This window comes from Rana temporaria, chromosome 11, assembly GCF_905171775.1.
Source record: "Rana temporaria chromosome 11, aRanTem1.1, whole genome shotgun sequence".
Classification (NCBI taxonomy): domain Eukaryota; kingdom Metazoa; phylum Chordata; class Amphibia; order Anura; family Ranidae; genus Rana; species Rana temporaria.
This window is the reverse complement of record NC_053499.1, coordinates 32,584,983-32,609,734: the sequence shown is the minus strand read 5'-3', so window position 1 is coordinate 32,609,734 and position 24,752 is coordinate 32,584,983. Positions and strand designations below refer to the sequence as shown.

Genomic DNA, 24,752 nt, shown 5'->3' with positions numbered 1-24,752 from the left:
CGGCGTAGCGTAAATCCGCTCGGCGCAAGCCCGCCTAATTCAAATGGGGCGGGCACCATTTAAATTAGGCGCGTTCCCGCGCCGAACATACTGCGCATGCTCCATCCCTAGCATTTTTCTCGACGTGCATTGCGCTAAATGACGTTGCAAGGACCTCATTGGTTTCGACGTTATGCAGCTTGCTGTACTTTTTTCAATGCATTGCACTTCCATAGTGTGAACGATACCCATAGGATAACCTGGACTTTGGAACTGTTCATGACGTTGGAGTGCAGTCACAAATGCTTCCTGCTGCATTTCGGGTGAATGGGCCCTTAGAGCCGGTTCACATAGGGGCGACTCGCCAGGCGACTCAGACGCCTGACAAGTCACGCTCTGCTCTGTTCAATGGACAGAGCGGAGCGTGACTTGTCAGGCGTCTAAGTCCCCTGGCGAGTCGCCCCTATGTGGACCGGCTCTAAGGGCCCATTTACCCGAAATGCAGCAGGAAGCATTTGTGACTGCACTCCAACGTCATGAACAGTTCCAAAGTCCAGGTTATCCTATGGGTATCGTTCACACTATGGAAGTGCAATGCATTGAAAAAAGTACAAAAAGCTGCATTTTACCTTTACAACCCTTTTAATATTAATTTATTGAATGTATTTATTATTTATGATTCATATTTATTTGTGTATTTATTTTACATTTATTTATTATTGTATTATTATTTTTATTATTAGAAGTAGTAGTAGCATTATCACCCTAACAAAAAAATTTATAAATAACCCTATAATCCTAACCCTAACCTACCCTTAACTCTACCTCACCCTAACAAAAAAATAAAATAATAAATGAATAATAATAATAATGATAATAAAAAAGAAAAGAAAAGCTAATGGAAAAGCTAAAAAAGCTACAATACCTAGCAACAAATAATTCAACAGATAATAGTTGTCTCTATTGGCTAATAAAAAAACATCAAAGCGCAAAAAAACTGCATAAAAACACGCCAAAATCGTGCATAAAAACTTGCCCAAAAAAAATGGAAAAATGCTCGAAGACACTACGCTCAGGTGTGAATGCAATGCAGCCTTAGAGGCAGAACACCCCTCCGCAGCTATGGCATCCAGGAGCAGCAGCATTTTGGCAGAAAAAATGCTTGACATGTGTAAACGCATCTATACACAAGCTATTGCAAGTTTAGCACTTGAGTGGTAGATCATTTCATTGGGCAGAATAAATTATTACTCTGGCTAATGAAATTAATTAATGCCCAAGTGCTTGAGGCACCTAAAGCGCATCTAGACACACTTTCCGCCAGGAGGAAAGACGTTTAGGAGAGCTGGGCAAACACCCTGTGTGCCTATGTGCACCCTGTGTGCATGAGGCCTTAGAATGCCTCCACTCTGGATGCTCAACGTCATTGATTGTTATAATACTGGTAGCCCAACCCACAGCATCTTTGGTTGTTAAGATGCTGTGGGACTTGGCTGCACTGCATCATTTGTTGCTAGAAGGCACAGAGTTATTGGTTGCTAGGATGCTGGTGGCCCAGTTTCACAGCATCATTGTTTGTTATGGTGCTTGACAGTATGCTTGGTTGCTAGGACACTAGTGGCTAAGATCACAAAGAGTCATTCGTTTCTAGGATGCTGTTGGCCTAGACTGCTCAACATCATTAGTTGTTATGATACCGGCAGCCCAACCCCACAGCATCTTTGCTTTTCTAGGATACTGGTGGCCTGGGCCACATAGCATCAATGGTTTCTAGGATGCTGATGGCCCAATCTAACATTATTATTGGTTGTTATAGTGTTGTGCAGCATCTTTGGTTGCTGGGATGCATGCAGCACAGGTCATACAGAGTTATTAGTTGCTAGGATGCTGTTAGCCTAGACTGCTCAAAGTCATTGGTTATTATGGTACCGGTAGCAGAGCACCACAGCATCTCTGGTTGTTAGGATGATGGTGACCTGGACCACACAGCATCCATGGTTGCTAGGATGCTGATGGCCCAGTCTCACAGTATCATTGGTTGTTATGGTGCTCTACAGCGTCCATGGTTAGGATGCAGGCGGCCCAGGTCATACAGAGTTATTAGTTGCTAGGATGCTGTTAGCCTAGACTGCTCAAAGTCATTGGTTGTTATGGTACCGGTAGCCGAATGCCACAGCATCTCTGGTTGTTAGGATGCTGGTGGCCTGGACCACACAGTATCCTTGGTTGCTAGGTTGCTGATGGCCCAGTCTCACAGTATCATTGGTGGTTATAGTGCTCTACAGCGTCCTTGGTTTCTAGGATGCAGGTGGCCCAGGTCATACAGAGTTATTAGGATGCTGTTGGCCTAGACTGCTCAACGTCATTGGTTGTTATGGTACCGGTAGCCGAATGCCACAGCATCTCTAGTTGCTAGGATGCTGGTGGCCGGGGTTGCACAGCATCTTTGGTTGTTAGGATGCTGGTGGCCGGGGCTGCACAGCATCTTTGGTTTCTAGGATGCTGGTGGCCCAATCTCACAGCATTATTCGTTGTTATGGCGCTCCACAGTGAATTTGGTTGCTAGGACGGCCGAGGTCACACAGCCATTTGTTGCTAGGGTGCTGTTGACCTAGGCTGCTCAACTTCATTGGTTGGAATGTGCTGCACAGGCTAGGACAGGCCACTATAACAATCTATGAGTGGCTGAACATGCCTGAGGTGGCCGCTTCAATTGGGTGGCCCTGAATACATTGTGCAAAGGGCTTTCTTAGAATACATTTAGAATATATCTGATTAGATAAGATCTAATGCTAAAAAAACTGTTGGTAAATCTAAAAGAGGTTGTATAATGAGATTGTAATGTGCTTACTGGTCAAACATTTCTGTTGCTGAGAAATAATTTCTAGTGCTCTGACCTTTGTAGTTCTCCATTGTCACAAACTGTACAACCCTTATAGGAATTACACCGAGAAACCTCTGTTTTCACTGTACAAGGAACTGAAAATTCTGATGAGTGACCATCACGTCTTATCAATGGACAGAAGCCCTTTCATTGCTCATACTTCCTGTCACTTTACAGGAGATTGATAACGTAACGGCACGCAACCAGACCAATCTGAAAAACCACGAGCAAAGACGACACGTCCAATACAGAAAACTGGAGACGTTACCCAAAGCAACCGGGAGCCATTATTACCCTGTACAGGCAAGAACATCCAAATCCACCTTGGAACAGCAGAGCACGTTTCCTTTCCTCTTCTTGTTACACACAAAGCCCTTCAATGCATTTCACAAACACCTACATTTTCCTCTGTAAAAGTTTCCATAAAAAAAAAAAAAGAAAATCAGACCCCAGAAGTGAGTGCAGTAAATTTGTCTTTTGGAGTGGTGCCACCATAAACAAGGCCAGGATTTCATCCATATTGGATGTAGAATCGCTCACTTGGATAATCTTCCACACCATTTAGGAACATAATATACATGATGACCAACACAGGCAGGCAAGAGGCAGTCCTGGAGGCTGGAGATTATCCATGGAGAGCATGCTGTGACATCCAGGACCACCGATGAGCCACAAATTGCCCAAATTTGCTCTAAAAAATATAAAAAGCTGTAAAGTTCCTTAAAGCTGAAGTTTAGTTTTTTCTTTTCTACAGCTGAAGTCACATAACTGTAAAGAGGTATGTCCCATGTCCTTTCTGCGACCTTTGACCTTTTGGGGGAGGTCCCTGTTCCAATTCCTGAGTCCTAGCCATATTCTTCAATGGAAAACCCTAACCCTAACCCTTGCCCTAACCCTAACCCCATCGGTCACCTCCCCCACAGTAAGGCCCCTTGCACACAAAAATAGCGCTGCTATACCGCATGAAAAATCATGCCCTGCAGTGTTCAATGTGAAAGCCCGAAGGTGCGCTAGCAGGAGCGCACCAAAAGTCCTGCTAGCCGCATCTTTACCGCGGTATAGGAGCGGTGTGTTCACCGCTCCTATACCGCGCCTTCCTCACCGCTAGCGCCCCGAATATCGCGGTAAATACAACGGTATAGCCGCGCTACAAATAGCGCAGCTATACCGTCGTCGCGGCTGCACGCCTCAGTGTGAAATCAGCCTAAGAATCACTCCCTAGGGAACACATTAACCCCTTGATTGCCCTCTAGTGTTAACCCCTTCCCTGCCAGTCCTATTTATACAGCAATCAGTGCATTTTTATAGCACGGATCGCTGCATAAATGTGAACGGTCCCAAAAATGTGTCAAAAGTGTCTGATGTGTCCGCCGCAATATCGCAGTCACGATAAAAAAATCGCAGGTCGCCGCCATTAATAGTAAAAAATAAATAAATAATAAAAATGCTATAAATCTATCCCCTATTTTGTAACCGCTATAACTTTTGCACAAACCAATCAATATACACTTATTGCACATTTTTTAACAAAAAATATGTAGAAAAATACGTATCGGCCTAAACTGAGGGGAAAAAAATTGTTTAAAAAAATTAAATTGGATATTTATTATAGCAAAAAGTACAAAATATTGTGTTTTTTTTAAACTTGTCACTCTTCTTTTGTTTATAGCGCAATAAATTAAAAACGCAGAAGTTATTACATACCACCAAAAGAAAGCTCTATTTGTGGGTGAAAAAAATGAGAAACATTTTGTTTGGGTACAGCGTTGCATGACCGCGCAATTGTCATTCAAAGTGTGACAGCGCTGAAAGCTGAAAAATGGCTTGGGCAGGAAGGGGGTGCAAGTGCCCTGTAGGCAAGTGGTTATTCCAAAGCACCTAGCATGTTTCCTACCTGATCTCGCTTCCCTCTGCTATTTGCTTAAGTCACTTCTCAACGACACCACCGAATCCTGTGCTCAACTGTGCATGTTTCCCTGAGAGACTTTGTAGAGGGGGAGGTCCATTGCTTACACTCAGCTCCCTGATAAGGGGCATCTATAGATAAAAACAAACCGTGCAGCTCTGACTAAAGTAGAATAAAGCCCTTGCTATAGGTGTAGGCCATTTACATACCTTATGAAGCCTGACTGGAATACTCCCAGGACGTGGCTAAGTGAGGCCTAGTCATCACTGCTCACCTCTATCATCACAGGAGTGAGCTCTCAAATGCTCAGCTCAGAGCTACTACATCAGGGGAGAGAAAGAGTATGTGAGGGGGTTTGAATCAGAGAAAGAGCTCCCTCCTGTGATGATGGAGGTGAGCAGTGATGACTAGGCCTCACTTAGCAATGTCCTGGGAGTATTCCAGTCTACTTCATCAGGTATGTAAATGGCCTACACCTATAGCAAGGGCTTTATTCAACTTTAGTCAGAGCTGCACAGTTTTATTTTTATCTAAAAACATCCCTTACCTGCAAAGGCACGTTTTTTTTGTGAACTAACCGTTTAATATCAGATCCCCACCCCCTGCCTGCTGGAGCTCAGAAATGCAGTGTAAAATTTGAGCTTTAGGAGGCTGAAAAGAGGAGAGGGCGCCGCAAAAAAAAGGTACAACTTATGTAGGAGGATTTGTTTTTGTGTATTATCTGAGGCCAATCACTTCACTGGGTATATATGGGATTTGTATTGTAATATATATGTATATGCGTATATATATATATATATATATATATATATATATACATATATACCGTGTGTGTATATATATATATATATATATACAAACATACACACACCGATAATAAATAGGGAAGTTGCTATGGGGAAACAACTGAACTTTTGCTCCTTTTTTCAGAAGTCGCCCCCTTATTTGCTTACGCTCTCATTCCCAGGAATAGCGGTTCAGCAGTTCACAGACAACCATCTATTGACTCAATACAATACACCCATTTTCAACATAAACACAATTCTGATTAGCTTTATGGCATTTTAAATATTTATAACTGTTGAGTCTGAGCTGAAGGTCACTCCATGCAAAAGCAATGTTTTAGTCGTGGATAAAGTTTAGACGGGTGATTAAAGGGAAACGAAACCCCAGAACAAAATGCAATATAAAGCAGCTTACAGCCCTCATATGTGATAGCTGCATTTTTTTATTATTCCATACGTGAGGCCATACTCCCCATTTTGTTGATAGCTGCATGTGTTTTCTTTTTTCAGACTAAAAACATTTTCAGCAAATAAAGAAATTACTTTTGTGGTCAGTTTTAAATAGGAAGGTAGAGGGACTGGCAGGAACACCAGGGATTTCACATAAAGGAAGCAATACAAAGAGAACAGGATACTTTCTCATACAAGTAAATGGTACATCAGACACATATCAGGAATATACAAGTGTTGGGTTTACATGTGCTTTAATCTTCCCACAACATATCTCTTCCTAGCTCTTCTTAAAATACAATTTGCCCTATCCCCCATGTACTGAAGATGGAGACATGGGCATGATTTATATCCATAGTCCATATCAGAACAGCCTATGATTAAAACCATGGCTTCCTCCATAGATGCAGTGGAAGAGTTATGTAGCCACCCAGGGACAGAAGGTGTACGATTTGCAGGATTATCATTAGGCTGAGGATTGAAAAATGACAATGAATGCACTACAGCAAGGGGTCTCCAAACTTCCAAAACAAAGGGCCAGTTTACTGCCCTTCAAACTTCAAAAATGTTACACCATTGGTGTTAGTGGGAGGAATAGTGCCCATTATTGGTATCACTGAGAGGTATAGTGCTCCATAATCAGTGTCAGTGGAAGGAATAGTGCCCCATCATTAGTGTCAGTGAGAGGAATCGTGCCCATCATTGGTATCAGTGAGAGGAATAGTGCCCATCATTGGTGTCAGTAGGCAGAATTGTAGCCCATCATTGGTGTCAGTGAGAGGAATCGTGCCCATCATTGGTATCAGTGAGAGGAATAGTGCCCCATCATTGGTGTCAGTAGGCAGAATTGTAGCCCATCATTGGTGTCAGTGGGCGGAATTGTACCCCATCATTGGTGTCAGTGGGCGGAATTGTACCCCATCATTGGTGTCAGTGGGCAGAATTGTACACCATCATTGGTGTCAGTGGGTGGAATTGTACCCAATCATTGGTGTCAGTAGGCAGAATTGTAGCCCATCATTGGTGTCAGTGGGCGGAATTGTACCCATCATTAGTGTCAGTGGAAGGAAAAGTGCTCCGAGGGCTGAATAAAGGCAAGCAAATGGCCACATCTGGCCCACGGGCTGCAGTTTGGAGAGCACTGCACTACACCAAAGACTAGTAACCTGCATTGGCTGACAGCTGATCATGTGGTAAGGAGCCGGCCCCTTACTAGGACCAGCCCCTTACTAGGATCTGTGATCACCCGAGTCTCAGTGACTCGGTGATCACAGCGTGCAAAGGGGAGGACGTCTATTGACGGCCTCCCGGCAAATTAGATCCGCGCTGTAGCCGTCATTTGGCTATATCGCGGATGGGAAGAAGTTAAGGAGGAACAGTTGGGGGCAGTAAAAACGCAGCATATCTATATCTATATATATAGATATATCTATATATATCGATATATTTATATCTATATATATAGATATATCTATTTATATATATATTTTTCTTTAATGCCCCAACTGTACGTGTAATCTAGGCCTCGGGAGTTCCGGCCCCCATCTTTGGGTGTTTCAGGGTTCTCTGTTGTTTTCTGTAGGATAACTAAACAGTCCAGCAGAGTGAGGGAACATCTCATAACAGCCAAAACAGGTGAGCAGACCCCGGACCCCCGAGATCTCACCAACAAAGCCCCCAGGGGGACACAAGAAACTATCAGTTGTTTTAAATCTTAAGCATCTACCTTAGATTGTAAGCTCCTTGAGGACACGGACTGATGTGAATGTACAATATGTGTGAAACGCTGCGCAAATTGAAGGCGCTATATAAGTACCTGTAATACATAAAATACATAATCTACCAAAACCTGAAATATCAGTTTGGAGTGGAGTGAGCCTTTCATTTAAAGAGCTTTTGGCAATTTTCTGCTAGATTTCAACCCAACTTCATCTATTCTGTATGCCATGCAAGACTGCCTACATCTGAGTTTTTACCTGGCTTTCCAATTGATTATTCAGCATAAAATTTGTAAAAAAAAAAAATGATGTTCCCTAAAAACTTTTTTCATTCAATCTTTACCTCCCTGGAACTTTTTTTTACTGATATAAAATAATGCAACTCTTTCCGAAATACAGAAAAAAAATTCTTAACCCATCTGCAGCTGTCTTCCTAATTTGCCTCCCAATTGTTGTTTTACATAAGGCAACACCTGCTTTCCCGTGTCACCTCGCCTAGAGCTATGCTAATTTCCAAACCCAAAGTTTCTTGCTGCGGTGTGAAATTGCATAATTATGCCATCCTGTGAAGTAAATACAGCAGAGGGAAAAAAAACAAAAAACATAACCCATCAGAAAAATGGAGATGCGGCACGTTTGTGTGAAAATACGCTCGCCAACTCAATAGACAGCTGCTAAGGAGACCCAGCAGAAGAAACGCACAAATGTATACAAAACATTAACATTGAATGGAAGAATAGCTGAAAGAAACCTGAGTGCATATTAGGTTATACAACCTGAACTATAGATACCCAGAGGATGAACAAACTCCATGCAGTGTCCTGGGGGGGATTTAAACCCAAGATCCAGGACTCTAAAACATGGCATTGTAATAATGTTCTAGGTGAGATGTGAGCTAAAGTTCACCTAGAGCAGGGGTCTCCAAACTGCGGCCCGAGGGCCAGATGTTGCCCTTTGCTTGCTTTTATGCGACCCTTGGGGCACTATTCCTCCAACTGATATGAGGCACTATTCCTTCCACTGACACCAACAAGGGGGCACTATTTCTTCTACTGATATCTTCTACAATCCGGCCCTTTCTAAAGTCTAAAGGACAATAAAGTGGCCCTTTGTTTGAAAAGTTTGGAGACCCCTGACCTACAGCATTAATAAAAAGCCATGAGATTTACTAAAACTGGAGAGTGCAAAATCTGGTGCAGCTGAAACCAATCAGCTTATAGGTTTTATTGTCAAAGCTTAAAGATTTTTTTTTATTTATTTTTTTAAATAACAAACATGTTATACTTACCTCCACTGTGCAGCTCATTTTGCACAGAGTGGCCCCGATCCACGTCTTCTGGGGTCCCTCGGCGGCTGTCTCTGGTCCTGCCCGCAAGAACTTTCCACCTTCATGCGAGCGAGCATGGTGGTAAGTTCTTGTGGGCGCGCTCCTGTGATACAGCCGGCAGCTATAGCCACTCACTGTATCACTCGGGCCTGCCCAGCGCCGTGTCATTGGATGTGATTGACAGCAGCTTGAGCCAATGGCTGCGCTGCTTTCAATCCATCCACTCTAGCCAATCAACGACCAGGCTAAGCGGCAAAGAGGACATCGGGGGCGAACGGGCTCAGGTAAGTAAAATGGGGGGCTGGAGGGGCCGGTCTTGTCAGATGTTTTTTCACCTTAATGCATAGGATGCATTAAGGTGAAAAAACCTGTACCTTTAACCGGTTGCCGACTGCCGCATGTACATATACGTCCACAGAATGGCACGTACAGGCATATGGGCGTACATGTACGTCCCCGCCTTTCCGCGGGTCGGGGGTCTGATCGGGACCCCCCCGGTACATGCGGCGGTCGGAAACCCGCGGAGAGCGATCCGGGACGATGGCGCGGCTATTCGTTTCTAGCCGCCCCCTTGCGATCGCTCCCCGAAGCTGAAGAACGGGGAGAGCCGTGTGTAAACACGGCTTCCCCATGCTTCACTGTGGCGGCTGCATCGATCGAGCCATCCCTTTTATAGGGAGACGTCAGACCTACAGCCACACCCCCCTACAGTTGTAAACACACACTAGGTGAAACACAACTCCTTCTGCGCCCCCTGTGGTTAACTCCCAAACTGCAACTGTCATTTTCACAATAAACAATGCAATTTAAATGCATTTTTTGCTGTGAAAATGACAATGGTCCCTAAAATGTGTCAAAATTGTCCGAAGTGTCCGCCATAATGTCGCAGTCACGAAAAAAATCGCTGATCGCCGCCATTAGTAGTAAAAAAATAAAAATAAATAAAAAATGCAATAAAAATATCCCCTATCTTGTAAACGCTATAAATTTTGCGCAAACCAATCGATAAACGCTTATTGCGATTTTTTTCTCCAAAAATATGTAGAAGAATACGTATCGGCCTAAACTGAGGAAATTTTTTTTTATATATATATATGTTTTTGGAGGATATTTATTATAGCAAAAAGTAAAAAATATTGAATTTTTTTCAAAATTGTCGCTCTATTTTTGTTTATAGCGCAAAAACTAAAAACCACAGAGGTGATCAAATACCACCAAAAGAAAGCTCTATTTGTTGGGAAAAAAGGATGCCAATTTTGTTTGGGAGCCACGTCGTACGACCGCGCAATTGTCTGTTAAAGCGACACAGTGCCGAATCGCAAAACCTGGCTTGGGCATTTAGCTGCCTAAAGGTCCGGGGCTTAACCGATTAATTGAATGAACTGAAGGTAGAAGATGATTGGCTACCATGCACAGCTGTACCAGATTCTGAAAGTTTATATATAGCGTAAGAACTTTTCATTATAGCAGCAATTATTAATGAAGGTAATAAAAGCACCAAAACTTTTTGCCCCTGGAATTAGTGTTTATCAACCAAACTGTACACTCCTCTTGTTCAGTATCATATATATATTTATTCATTTATTTATAGATATATATTTTTATTTTTTACACACACACACATATATTTCTGTACAACAGAATCACAGGAATACCTGCAAAGATTACCAGGGACAGTTAGCTACTGTACAGAGAGGGGGAATTTACTAAAACTGGAGAGTGCAAAATCTGGTGCAGCTCTGCATAGAAACCAATCAGCTTCCAGGTTTTATTGTCAAAGCTTAATTGAACAAGCTGAAGTTAGAAGCTGATTGGCTACCATGCACAGCTGCACCAGATTCTGAGTGCTTCTGTTTTAGTAAATCGTCTTGCAGTCCTGAGTCTTGGGTTTAAATCCCACCAAGGACACTATCTGCATGGAGTTTGTTCATTCTCCCTGTGCTGATTTGGGTTTCCTCCAGATGCACTGATTTTCTTTCCCCCAAAAAAACATACCGGTAGGTTGACATTCACCCATAATAAGTCCTAGTGAGGGTGGTAGTGACATTAGAGGACTGGTGAAAATGTGATACAGTGATCTATGTATTATAGCAGCAATTATAAATGAAGGTTATAAATAAAAGCACCTAAACTTTTTGTCCCTGGCATTTAGTACTGATCAACCTAACTATAAAATTCTCCATGTTCAGCATTAGGACTGTGGCTTTATTATATATATATATATACATATATATATATATATATATATATATATATATATATATATATATACACACACATCTATCTATCTATCTATCTATCTATCTATCTATATATATATATATATATATATATAGATAGATAGATATATTACACACACTGGCCCAGATTCACAAAGGACTTAAGACGGCGTATCTCCAGATACGCCGTCGTAAATGTGAGGCGTCGTATCTCGGTGCCTGATTCAAAGAATCAGATACGTCAGAATTTGTATAAGATACGACTGACGTAAGTCTCTTTTGCCGTCGTATCTTAGGTGCATATTTACGCTGGCCGCTAGGTGGCGCTTCCGATGATTTCCGCGTTGAATATGCAAATGAGTTCGATACGCCGATTCACGAACGTACTTGCGCCCGGCGTATTAAAATACGCTGTTTACGTAAGGTGTCCGACCGGCGTAACTTTACCCCTCATAAAGCAGGGGAACAGCGTCGTAATTTACGTTGTTTGCGTGAATGGGGATGGGCGTAGGTTACGTTCACGTCGACTAAACATTGAGCCGGCGTAAGTTAGGGAGAAAATTTGACGTGATACTGAGCATGCGCGCGTATGCGCCGTTCGTTAGGTGCGTCATTTACGTGGGGTCACGATTAATTACCATACAACACGCCCCCTACCAGCCTAGTTTGAATTAGGCGGGCTTACGCCGGCCCATTTACGCTACGCCGCAACTTAGGGCGCAAGTTCTTTGTGAATACGGTACTCGCCTCTCTAAATTACGGCGGCATAGCGTATCTAGGATACGCCCGCACAAAGATACACCCTCCTACGTGAATCTGGGCCACTGTGTATATCTCTTTGCAATAAAGTCACAGCAATCCCTGGAAAGATTTCCAGGGACAGTTAACTATTGAACACAGAGGGGGGGATTTACTAAAACTGGAGAGAGCATAATTAGGTGATGCTCTCCATGGAAACCAATCAGCTTCCAGGTTTTATTGTCAAAGCTTAATTAAACAAGCTAAAATTAGAAGTTGATTGGCTACCATGCACAGCTGTACCAGATTCTGAGTGCTCCTGTTTTAATAAATCTCCCCCTATGTCTTGTAGTCCTGAGTTTTAGGTTTGAATCCCACCAAGGACACTGGGGGTTATTTACGAAAGGCAAATCCACTTTGCACTACAAGTGCAAACTACAAGTGCAAAGTGCTCTTGAAATTGCACTGAAAGTGCACTTGGAAGTGCAGTCGCTGTTAATCTGAGGGGTAGATCTGAAATGAGTGGAAGTTGATTTTATTATCCAATCATGTGCAAGCTAAAATGCTGTTTTTTTTTTTCCTTACATGTCCCCCTCGGATCTACAGTGACTGCACTTTGCACTTGTAGTTTTCACTTGAAGTGCAAAGTGGATTTGCCGTTAGCTGCATGGAGTTTGTTCATTCACCTAGTGCTGGTTTGGGTTTCCTCCAGATGCTTTGATTTTCTTCCCAAAACAAAACATACCGGTAGGTTGACATTCACCCATAATCAGTACTACCGTAGTGGGGGTGGTAGGGACATTATATTGTAAGCGCCTTTAGGGGACAAGGACTGGTGAAAATGCTTTCTATATAGTTTAAGATCAATGTATTATAGCAGCAATTATAAATGAAGGAAATAAAAGCACCTAACATTTTTCCCCCTGGTATTTAGTACTGATCAACCTAACTATAACATGCTCCTTGTTCAGCATTAGGACTGTGACACACACATATATATATATATATATATATACACACACACACACACACATTTATATATAAGCCTTTAGGGGATAAGGACTTGCAAAAATGCTATATCTATATATATATATATATATATATATATATATATATATATATATATATATACCTACATGCACACACTCTGTATAATAAAGTCAGAGTGCCTGGAAAGATTTCCAGGGACAGTTAACTCCTGAACACAGAAGGGGGTGGGGGGGGGGGGGGGTTAAAAGAACTGGGGCATGCAAAATCTGCAGCTCTGCATAGAAACCAATCAACTTCTAGGTTTTTGGCCAAAGCTTAATTGAACAAACTGAAGTTAGAAGCTGATTTGCTACCATGTGCAGCTACACCAGATTCTAAGTGCTCCAGTTTTCCTGAATCTCATAAAATTTTGCATGCCCCAGAAAGTGTTTATAAAAATTGTATCTATTTTTTGTATTTTATATATATAACTATATAACTATATATATATATATATATATATATATATATATATATATATATATATATATATATATATATATATATATATATATATATACCTATATATATTTTTTTAATTGTTATTATTTGTATTCATTTTTTTTTATGTATACAGCATATATACAGTATGTATACTTTTTCCAAGTACAGGCATACTCCGCTTTTAGGTACACAATAGGGTTTATTTACTAACGCTGGAAATCGCAATATCAGGCTCACTTCTGCATAGAAACCAATGGGCTTCTAACCCCAGCTTGTTCAATTAAGCCTGGTAATAAAACCTGGAAGCTGATTGGTTTCTGTGCAGAAGTGAGCCTTATTTTGTGCTTTCCAGCTTTAATAAATAAACCCCATTGTGTACTTAAAAGTGGGGTATGCCTGTACTACTTTTTTTCTTTTTTTGCCTGTACCTTTATGTTCCGGTGTTAACTATCCCTGAAAGTCAAAACCACAAAAAAAACGGTCCTTTCAAATATTTTAAAAAGTGACCTCAGGGTTCTCCAAATTCATTCCAGGCCACACGCAGACCATGACGGTTGATACATACATACAAAAAATGCTTTTACTGTACTAAACGACCAAAATACTATAGTTTTATACTATATGATATCATTTATTATTTTACTATTGTTAGCTCAGCGATAGTCCTGCCATCTCCAGTTTCTCATTGGGTCATGGGGTTTGAATCCCACCAAGGCTGTGTGCAGCTGACATGTTTCCCCCCATTGCTCTATCCAGACCAGTTTCTTTCCATACCGGTAGGTAGGATGACTACTACTTAAAGGCATTAGCCTGGGAACATTAAATGTTAAGCTCCGTTGAGCAAGCAACTAATGGCAATTATTATGCAATTGATAGAACGCTACAAAAAGTAAACAAGTCATTTCATCCATTCAAAAATGATGGTAGTATTATTGCCATATTGTGAGCGCCAACATTTAAAAACACATAAAACTGGGGTATTTTGCTTATTTTATCGCACTGATTTTTCTTGGGCCAGCCAGAAATGTACAAGACGCACGTACCTCCATACTACAACAAGGCTCAATCAGGTGCACTTTAAAACGGATGGCACATGCAATTCAGTTCTATATAAATGGAAATTTAAATATCTTGCACAGATTTCTCAAAACAATACCAACAGCCTTGGCAGTAATGCATAACAAACAGCTAAGCCTAATACTAAACCTAAAAGCCTGTACTTCAGATCAAGGCTTTTTAAGGACATAAAGCTACTCATAAGGACAACTCTAAAATAATAATAATCATAAAAATTGTAACAAAAATTTAAGAAAAAAAAGGGGGGGGGTGCTTTGGTTGAAAATAAAAAGTGCACATTAAACTTTCACTAACAGCAAAACATTTCAAGGTTAAAATAATAATAAAAATATATAAAATAAAATGAAGAAAAAAATAGGGATGCTTTGGTGTAAAATAAAAAGTCTACATTAAACTTCCACTAACAGCAAAACATTTCAAGGTTAAAATAATAATAATAATAATAATAATAATAATAATAATAATAATAATAATAATAATAACAATAAAAATATTTAAAAAAAAAAATTAAGAAAAAAAATAGGGATGCTTTGGTGTAAAATAAAAAGTCTACATTAAACTTCCACTAACAGCAAAAAAATTCAAGGTTAAAATAATAATAATAATTAAAAAAAAAATTAAGAAAAAAAAAAAAGGAAGCGTTGGTGTAAAATAAAAAGTCCACAATAAACTTCCAACAACAGCAAAACATTTCAAGGTTAAAATAATAATAATAATAATAATAATAATAATAATAATAATAATAACAATAAAAAAAATTAAAGAAAAAAAATTGGGATGCTTTGGTGTAAAATAAAAAGTCTACATTAAACTTCCACTAACAGCACAAAATGTCAAGGTTAAAATAATAATAATAATAATAATAATAATAATAATAATAATAATAATAATAATAATAATAATAATAAAAAAGGAAATTGAAGAAAAAAATAGGGATGCTCTGGTGTAAAATAAAAAGTCTACAATAAACTTCCACTAACAGCAAAAAAATTCAAGGTTAAAATGATAATAATAATTAAAAAAAATGTATAAAAAAAAAATAGGGATGCTTTGGTGTAAAATAAAAAGTCCACATTAAACTTCTAATAAGAGCAAAACATTTTAAGGTTAAAATAATAATAATAATAATAATAACAACAATAAAAAAATAAAAAAAAATAGGGATGCTTTGTTGTAAAATAAAAAGTCTACATTAAACTTCCACTAACAGCCAAAAAAATCAAGGTTAAAATATTAATAATAATTAAAAAAAAAATGAAGAAAAAAAATAGGGATGCTTTGGTGTAAAATAAAAAGTCCACATTAAACTCCCAATAACAGCAAAACATTTCAAGGTTAAAATAATAATAATAATAATAATAATAATAATAATAATAATAATAATAATAATAATGATAATAACAATAAAAAATAAAATTAAAGAAAAAAATAGGGATGCTTTGGTGTAAAATAAAAAGTCTACATTAAACTTCCAATAACAGCAAAACATTTCAAGGTTAAAATAATAATAATAATAATAATAATAATAATAATAATAAAAAATTAAGAAAATTAAGAAAAAAAATAGGGATGCTCTGGTGTAAAATAAAAAGTCCACATTAAACTTCCACTAACAGCAAAACATTTCAAGGTCAAAATAATAATAATAATAATAGTAAAAAAAAAAATTGAAGAAAAAAAATAGGGATGCTCTGGTGTAAAATAAAGTCCACATTAAACTTCCACTAACAGTAAAACATTTCAAGGTTAAAAAGCCTGTTGCCTGCTCTTACACATACATTATGTACAAGGAAATGTTAATAAATGGTCATTATGAATATTGTATACGGGTATATATATTTTATTCATCGGAAAAAAAAAACATCACATCATGTTCAGTGTTCCGTGAAAGAATATATAAAAGGCAGCTTTGGATACAGGAACTTTTTTTTTTCGTGGATCTGGTATAATAGAAAGCACCATGCAACCAAATTGAGTTAGTTGGGTTTTTAAAACATGTAACCCAGTGCAGCAATACAAAAAAAAAACGTACATCTTCCGGCCACCGTGCTTATAAAGCCTGGGTTTTAATCAAACTATTATTAATTCCACATCATTTTTGGAAAGTCCATAAAGCCATTTAATGCGGTAGCAAAACGTGCCACATCATATGTACAGCACTTTTATTGTGGATCTGGGAAACACTAGCTGCAGATTTTTTGGCAGGGGCTTTGCTTTCAACGCTACAGTTCACCCATCCAAGAAAATGAACCAATATAATGCATGGAATGGAACAAAGTAAACCGGCACTACACAACCCAAAAGGCTATATAAAAAATAAAAAATAAATAATAATTTAAACAGCCAAAGTGACAACACTGCAACAACCACATTTTCAGAAACCGACAACAATCAGCCATATATTGAATTCACAACCTATCTGCAAGCAACTACCTACACAATATAAAAAGTATACAAACATTGTAGACCTCATCGCTCAGCTGCACAAGCAAGTTACAATTGCCACTACAGTAAAAAAGGCTAAAAAGCAATAAATTAAGCTGAAAACATCAATTTACATTTGAAAGATATTCCCAAATACAACGCCGACCTAGAAAAAAAAAAAAGAAGGAACAAAAAAAAAAAAAAAAAGACATCATCAAACCCTATACCCTGCGGCAGTTCAGTGAACTGTATATGTCAAAATACACAGCGAGCATCGAAATTTCTAAAGCAGATATATAGAGATATACAAAAAAAATATTTGAACCACCTGCAACAGAGAGCGTTATTTGGTCACAGCGTGCAAATTGTTAGTAGAGAGTCAGGTTTTATTGAATAGCATCAGGGTAATTTTTTTTTTCCTATGTGCAGCAATACAACAGTTTAGGAGTTTGCAAAGTATTAAAGTGTTCTGCGATATGCTGGCTACCTATTCAAGTCCATGGTGAGCTGGATGCTGATCTCTGATGGTTTTCTCTGTAGAAAGCATAAGATTTCCCTGCTGGCTGATCTTCAGTTGTCTCTCTGGCTCCTCTGACTCCTCTCTCTCTCTTTCTCTCTCTCTCTTTCTCTGGCTGACACGCTCCCGTCTCTCTCCCCCCCTCCCCTCTGCCTTATTCTGGGATTGATTGATTACAATCAGTGACCAAAGGCTGTGACATGGGCACCACAGTTGGCTCAGCACTGCACAACGCACACTGGGACTCAAAGCAGGCTTTAGGAAAGACAGAAGGCAGAAGGGGGGGGGGGGTTATATAAAGGATATTAATATTAGTTCACTGCACCAGCGATCTGAGAAATATTTGGGGGGGGGGCATTTAATTAAAAAGGGGGCACGATAAAATGGAACGGCATTAAATAGGTGCATTATGACTTTAAAGGAAATCACCCTTTTATTTTATGTTATTTTTTCTGTTTATAAAATTATTATAACAAAGAAATAAAAATATTTTAACAGAAAAAAATAAATAAGGAAATGCATGTTTGTAAACAATCATTTAGACTGCAGAATCAAAAGAAACAAAGGTTGCATAAAAGTGCATACAATAAAGGCGATAAGACGCTTCAGATCTGCGCAGAGCGTTACGTTTTAGACGCGTTACCACCAAACTCTATTACAAAATGATTTACTGATGTATAGGTGCAGCTGGCAGAGAGATCATGAGTAAAAAAAAAACGCAAGCTGTGTCCTGAAAGGACCTCACATGTACAGGCGCGTAAACGTGCGTACGCGTAAAATTCTTCAGCTGTTGCAATTTACGCGTATACGCTCGAACATGCTTGCGTATACACACAGAGAGATCATGAGTAAAGAAAAACGCAAGTTGTGTCCTGAAAGGACCTCACATATACAGGCGCGTAAACGTGCGTACGCGTAAAATTCTTCAGCTGTTGCAATTTACGCGTATACGCTCGAACATGCTTGCGTATACACACAGAGAGATCATGAGTAAAAAAAAAACGCAAGCTCTGTCCTGAAAGGACCTCACATATACAGGCGCGTAAACGTGCGTACGCGTAAAATTCTTCAGCTGTTGCAATTTACGCGTATACGCTCGAACATGCTTGCGTATACACGCGTATGTGCGTAAAGTATTGCGCTCAAATGTACATTTTTTTTTTAAGGCTGCATGCGCATTTAATAGACAATGAGGGCAATTTACTAAAACAGGAGCATCTGGCGCAGCTGTGCACGGTAGCCAATCAGCTTCTAACTTCCACTCGTTCAATGAAGCTTTGACAATAAAACCTGGAAGCTGATTGGTTTCTATTTTTATTTATTTATTTCAGGTACTTCTATAGCGTTGTCCATTTACACAGTACTTTACATATACAGGGCTAGATTCAGAAAGAATTTACGTCGGCATATCTATTGATACGCCGCATAAATTCAAAGCTGCGTCGGCGTATTTCCTTTCTGTATTCAGAAACAGGCTACGCCGAAATTAGGCTAAGATCAGACTGGCGTAAGTCTCTTACGCCGTCGTATCTTAGGGTGTATATTTACGCTGGGTGGCGCTTCCATCGATTTCAGCATAGAATATGCAAATGAGCTGGATACGCCGATTTAGAAACGTACGTGCGCCCGGCGGATTTTTTTTTTACGTTGTTTGCGTTCGGCTTTTTCCGGTTAAGTATGGACGTCGTTCCCGCGTCGAATTTTGAAAATTTTACACCGTTTGCGTAAGTCGTTCGCGAATAGGGCTTTGCGTAAATTACGTTCACGTCGAAAGCATTGACTATTTGCGACGTGTTTAGGAGCATGCGCACTGGGATACGTTCACGGCCGGTGCATGCGCCGTTCGTGAGAAACGTCATTTACGTGGGGTCATGTTTTATTTACATAAAACACGCCCACCTCTTCACAATTTGAATTCGGCGCACTTATGCCGGCAGATTTACGCTACGCCGCCGCAACTTACTGAGCAAGTGCTTTGTGAATACTGCACTTGCCTCTCTAAATTGCGGTGGCGTAGCGTAAATAACATACGCTACGCCCGCACGAATTTACGTCCGCCTACCTGAATCTAGCCCACATTGTACATTCACATCAGTCCCTACCCTCAAGGAGCTTACAATCTAATGCCCCTATAACATAGATACTAGGTCTAATTTAGACAGGATCCCATTAACCTACCAATATATTCTATGCAGTGCAGTATCATATTTTGCACTCTCCACTTTTAGTAAATCCCCTCCCCCAATGTGTATATATGTATAGTGTGGTGAATGTTACATAGTTACATAGTTAGTCAGGTTGAAAAAAGCCACAAGTCCATCCAGTTCAACCATAAAAAATGTTATAGAGCCACCTTCACCCATTCATGTCTATGGGTGGCCGTACGCTGCATAAAGTAGCGCATGCGCGCAGGTGTAACGCACCTACGGTTACTGCATTACTGATTTTTATACAGCGTTTGCATTACTCCATAGACAACAATACACCTGTGTTCAGATATGTAAAGAAAAGAACAAAGGGCCAGATTCACGTAGAATCGCGGCGGCGTAACCTATCGTAGATACGTTACACCGCCGCAAGTTTTCATCGCAAGTGCCTGATTCACCAAGCACTTGCGTGAAAAATTACGCCGGCGGCCTCCGGCGTAAGCCCGCCTAATTCAAAGGGGCGTGTGCCATTTAAATTAGGCGCGCTCCCGCACCGGACCTACTGCGCATGCTCTGTTTTGAAATTCCCGCCGTGCTTTGTGCAAAGTGACGTCATTTTTTCGAACGGCGACGTGCGTAGCGTACTTTCGTATTCCCGGACGCCTTACGCAAGAAAAAAATTTTTTTAAATTTCGACGGCCATACTTTATACAGCACATACGTGTGCTGTGTAAAGTTAGGGCAGGTAAAACGACGACTAAAATTGCGACGGGAAACTAGACTAGCGACGACGTACCGAACGCGAAAAACCGTCGTGGATCGCCGTTACTGCTAATTTGCATACCTGACGCTGGAATACGACGCAGTACCGCGGCCGCGGTATTGCATCCTAAGATCCGACAGTGTAAAACAATTACACCTGTCGGATCTAAGGGCGATCTATGCGTAACTGATTCTATGAATCAGTCGCATAGATACTTGTATCGCGTATCTGAGATACTCCGTCGTATCTCCGCTGTGAATCTGGCCCAAAGTCACATGGCTACAAACCCCATCCTATTAGATTGTAAGCTCTTATGAGTAGGACCCTCGTGTATTGTAACTCTCTCTTTTTTGAATGTAAAGTGCTGTGAAAACTGTTGGCGCTTTGTAAATCTTATATATTAAAAATAAAAATAATAATAATACAAACTTTCTTTTTTTTCTGCAGCGTGCGTTTTCACAAAAGCGCACCAAAGTTGCAGCGAGCCCAATTCTCTTTTTTTACGCACAGGTGTGCACAGGCCTTCGTAAAAAATTAAAGGTTCTAAAATATCACTTTTTGCCCTTTTTTTATATATTTTTTTTTTATGCCCGCTCCAACGGAGAGACTAAAAGAAAACTTGCCACAGGGAAGGTTAAAAAATCAAGCAAGGGGTTAAGAGATCAAAGCCAGTGCTGTGGGTTTCCAGCTACTCCTGCATATCCTTCCAACACTGATCTCTACAAAGACTTATTAACCCTCGGCTCCCCCCCCACCTACGCTCACCACGACAGGGAATTACGCTTTTTTTTTTTTTTTAACTCTACAAAAAAAAAAAGTTCTAAGAGCGTTCCTGATAAAACTCAGACCCCCCCCCCCCCTTAAAAAAAAAGCTTATTTTCATTTTTCTGCTTTTATTAAATAAAACCCTCCCCCTCCAAGGCCTGGCGGATCACAAGGAGGAAGGCAAGACGGGGAAGGAGGAAATATAGACTGGCATGGCACATATACCCCTGTGTATTGTATGGGGGGGGGTCTGTCTTGTGTATGAGCCCTGCCTCCATCACAATAGACATCTCCCTGGGAATAATAGGCAGTGCACTTTTTTTGTGCATGGCTCCCCCTCGCTCTCTCTATGCCAGGGCACTGGGCAGCCTCTCTTGGCCTGATGTGACATTGCAATGCCCCCCAGACCTTCCACCCAACATACAAATGTCACATCAATCCGTCTGATGGCTGATCTTCACCTGGAAGGAGAGAGGAAGAGGGGAAGGAAGGGGGAGGGGAGGGAAAAGGGCACATCATGTCGCTATTCAATTAATTAGATTTAAATAAAAAATAAAAAAATAAAATAAAGAAAAGAAAAAGAAGAGAGAAAAGAGACAATAGTGGGAGATGGGGAGTGGGGCTGCATGGGGGGCACACAGCCCCCGCTCTGCCCTTCTACTTGCTATGACAAGGCACCTCTAACCCACAGGCTTTGTGTTGTTTCCTTCTGATTTCCATCCCTGTGTAATCCGGGTGGAGGAGGAGGAGGATGAGGATGAGGAGGAGGAGGATGAGGATGATTACCTCTCCTGCCGGCTGGATGAGTCCCCGGGCTTCCTTCACTGGAGCTCCATGGAGGGGTCGGGAGGGGCTGTCAGAGGTCTGTGCAGACAGGGCGAAACCTTCGACCCTCAGGGTCCCCCGGCTGGCTGAGAGTGGAAAGGAGAGAGAGAGGGAGAGGAGAGGAGGATGAGAGAGAGGGAGAGAGAGAGAGAGAGAGAGGGAGAGAGAGCCTCGATCTGGGAGAGGAGACACTGAGCGGTGAGGAGGGCTGACACCGGGGTCACAGGGGGCGCACCGGGTCACCGCCCCCCCCCTACTGGGGGCACACAACTCTACACACTCATCTCTATACACACCAATCACTGATCTCTATATACACCACACACACACCGATCACTCTACGATACACTGATCTCTATATACACACACATCACTCACTCATCACTGTATATACACTGATCATTCCACACTACACACACAAACACACACACACACATCACTGTATATACACTGATCATTACACACTACACACACACACTACACACATATCACTCTACAACACACTGATCACACTACACACACATCACTCTATAACACACTGATCATTCCACACTACACTGGTCACACTTCACACACTGATCACTTTACAATACACTAATCTCACAATGATCACATTAAACTGATCTCACACTACACACACACACACACACACACACATCACTCACTAATCACCCATTCATCACTGTATACACACTGATCACACTAAACTACACACCAATCACTGATCACACACTGATCTCTATATACACTACACACACACACACACCGATCACTCTACGATACACTGATCTCTATATACACTACACACACACACACACCGATCACTCTACGATACACTGATCTCTATATACACACACACCACTCACTGATCACTATATACACTGATCATTCCACACTACACACACACACACACACACACATATCACTCTCCAACACACTGATCACACTACACACACATCACTCACTATACACTGATCATTCCACACTACACTGATCACACTACACACACTGATCACCCATTCGTCCCTGTATACACACTGATCACACTACACACACATCACTCACTATACACTGATCATTCCACACTACACTGATCACACTACACTGATCACACTACACTACACTGATCACACTACACTGATCACACTACACTGATCACACTACACACACTGATCACACTACACACACTGATCACACTACACTACACTGATCACACTACACTGATCATTCTACACTACACTGATCACACTACACTGATCACACTACACTACACTGATCACACTACACTGATCACACTACACTGATCACACTACACACACTGATCACACTACACACACTGATCACACTACACTACACTGATCACACTACACACACTGATCACACTACACTGATCATTCTACACTACACTGATCACACTACACTGATCACACTACACTACACTGATCACACTACACTGATCACACTACACTGATCACACTACACACACTGATCACACTACACACACTGATCACACTACACTGATCACACTACACTGATCATTCTACACTACACTGATCACACTACACTGATCACACTACACTGATCACACTACACTACACTGATCACACTACACTGATCACACTACACTGATCACACTACACACACTGATCACACTACACACACTGATCACACTACACTACACTGATCACACTACACACACTGATCACACTACACTACACTGATCATTCTACGCTACACTGATCACACTACACACACTGATCATTCTACACTACACTGATCATTCTACACTACACTGATCACACTACACACACTGATCATTTTACACTACACTGATCACACTACACTGATCACACTACACTGATCACACTACACTGATCATTCTACACTACACTGATCACACTACACTGATCACACTACACTGATCACACTACACTACACTGATCACACTACACTGATCACACTACACTGATCACACTACACACACTGATCACACTACACACACTGATCACACTACACTACACTGATCACACTACACACACTGATCACACTACACTGATCACACTACACTGATCATTCTACACTACACTGATCACACTACACTGATCACACTACACTGATCACACTACACTGATCACACTACACTGATCACACTACACACACTGATCACACTACACACACTGATCACACTACACTACACTGATCACACTACACACACTGATCACACTACACTACACTGATCATTCTACGCTACACTGATCACACTACACACACTGATCATTCTACACTACACTGATCATTCTACACACACTGATCACCCATTTATTACTGTATACACACTAATCACACTACACTGATCACACTACACTACACTGTTCACACTACCCACACTAATCACCCATTCATCACAGTATATACACTGATCACACTACACTGATCACACTACACACACTGATCACACTACACACACTGATCACCCATTCATCAATGTATACACACTGATCACACTACACTACACTGATCACACTACACACACTCATCACACTGCACTACACTGATCACACTACACTACACTGATCACACTACACACACTGATCATTGTACACTACACTGATCACACTACACTACACTGATCACACTACACACACTGATCATTGTACACTACACTGATCACACTACACTACACTGATCACACTACACACACTGATCATTGTACACTACACTGATCACACTGCACATACCAATCACTCACTGATAA

At 40.7% G+C, this 24,752-nt stretch overlaps 1 protein-coding gene across 2 annotated transcripts in view; it reads right to left on the bottom strand.

The window, feature by feature from the left end:
- The window catches only part of MPPED2 (metallophosphoesterase domain containing 2), a 250,940-nt gene extending 228,799 nt beyond the window's left edge, over positions 1-22,141 (bottom strand). Inside the window, exon 1 of one of the 2 annotated variants that reach the window (XM_040328332.1) lies at positions 21,959-22,141. The gene's annotated coding sequence lies outside the window, so the exon portion shown is untranslated. Of the gene's footprint in view, positions 1-17,467; positions 17,692-21,958 lie in introns of those variants that run through there. The other variant, XM_040328333.1, reaches the window with a different exon arrangement.
- Positions 22,142-24,752: the final 2,611 nt, after the last annotated feature.